This window comes from Colobus angolensis, unplaced genomic scaffold (genome assembly GCF_000951035.1).
Source record: "Colobus angolensis palliatus isolate OR3802 unplaced genomic scaffold, Cang.pa_1.0 Scaffold143, whole genome shotgun sequence".
Lineage (NCBI taxonomy): Eukaryota > Metazoa > Chordata > Mammalia > Primates > Cercopithecidae > Colobus > Colobus angolensis.
In genome coordinates, this window is record NW_012114522.1 from 3,265,977 (window position 1) to 3,268,024 (window position 2,048).

Below are 2,048 nucleotides of genomic sequence, written 5' to 3' on the forward strand. Positions count from 1 at the left end.
GAGCTCAGGAGTTCCACACCGGCCTGGGCAAGAAGGGGAAAAATCCCACAAAAGAACACAAGAAATTAGCTGGGCGTGGTGGCACGCGCCTGTAGTCCCAGCCACTTGAGAGGCTGAGCCGGGAGGATTGCTTAAGCCCAGGAGGTCAAGACTGCAGTGAGCTCTGAAAGCCTGATCGTGCCACTGCACCCCAGCCCAGTGACAGAGCAAGACCCTATCTCAAAATAAATAAATAAAAATAATAACCGAATTCAGTGGTCCCGTTAGAATATTCCAGGCTCTGCCAAGACAGGGCCTCACAGCGTCGGGATTTGCCCCCAGCCAGGGCCTCGGCTCCCTCTTGCCTCGGGCAGATGCTCCTGGAACACAGAGCTGCGGCCTAGGTGCTGATGCTGACGGCTGTGACCCAGCCTCCCCCTGCTTTTTTCCAAAAGGTATAAGCTTCACTCTGCCTGGGACTTTGGATGTGAGTCGGAGTCTGGCTTTACCCACCGTGGGCACCCCAAGGCCAAAGTGGGTCTGATTCACCGCTGTTTCCTCAGCCCTGCCCGGCTCTGAATATGTCCTTATGAATCATTCTGGAAGATTTCTTTCTTCACTGGACTGTATAAGCGCCTCTGCTCTGTTTCCTCACAGCTCGAAATGGGCTTGGCATACAGCAGGAGCCCAATAAATGTTGTTTTAATGCTCATTTCCCAAGAGATCTTTATTAAGCACCCACTGCATGTCATTGTGTCTAGGTTCATTCACTGTGTACTTCTAGCAGAAAATTAAGGGGACCCTCCAAGCTTGATGGCCAGGGGTCACTCTCAGCTCCTACAGGTCACTCTCTGGTCCTTACAGGTGGCCCTCTCCATCTTCAAAGTCAGTAAGAGCATGTCGGATCCTTCTTATCCTTCCACGCTCTTTGTCATCCCCTTCTGCTCCCAGCTGGAGAAAACTCTACTTTTAAGGGGCTCACCATGGTCCAAATATGTGAGTACCCCCAAAATTCATATGTTGCAAAGCAATCCCCAATGTAATGATATTAGGGGGTGGGGTCTTTGGGAGGTGATGTGGTTATGAAGGCTCAGCTTTCATGAATGGGATTAGCACCCTCATAAAACAACTCCAGAGGGCCACCTTACCCCTTCTGCCATGGGAGGTTACAGCAAAAAGATGGACTTCTGTGAACCAGAAGTGGGCCCTCACCAGACACCAAACCTGCTGGCACCATGATCTTGTACTACTCAGCCTTCAGAACTCAGAAAATACATTTCTGTTATTTAGAAGACACCCAATTTCTGGTATTCTGTTAGAGCAGCCTGAACGGACTAAGATAGGGCTTATGTGATTGTGTAACGGCATTGATTCCATGTTAAAGGACAATTTTGCTTGCTCAATTATAATTACTGCTTTGCTTAAGTTTTAGACTATGCTAAAAACAGCCTCAGGACCTTCAGCACTGATCAACAATCCTGGGTGTGGGCTGACTGACGGTTTTCACCCAGAGAGTGAAGATCATGGAGGAGCCATCTTAAATTCTGCCCACCACAGGCTCCCAGGAATCCTAATGTCACGATCTCACTGCAGCCAATGTGACAAACACAGCAGTTATTAAGTCTAGAGAGCTAAATACACCTCAAAAAGAATTGTCTCGGTATGAGTGGAATGGAATAAAATACATGGAAACTCACAAAAGTTTCGAGGTGAACACATTAGCAAAAATGCTCTAGTTTGAATGGAAAGAGACTGCAACTGTTCAAAGTGTCAAAGGACTTCTAGACTCCCAATCTTTCCACCAGCAGAAAGCAGGTTCTGTAGCCCACATTGGTGCATTTTAAAATGCCCTTTTCAGAAGTGTGACAGAGAAAGAAGGATGTGTCGGTGCAGGCCAGTGTGTGGGGCGCAATGGCAAACTGCAGCTCCTAAACTAAGAAAGACTTTCATATCTTTAAAAAAGAGAAGGAGAAATAGGAATATGAGATAGAGACTGTATGTGGCCCACAAAGCCTATTTACTGTTTAGATCTTTACAGAAAATGTTTGCCAACTCCTGTGCTGCTATGC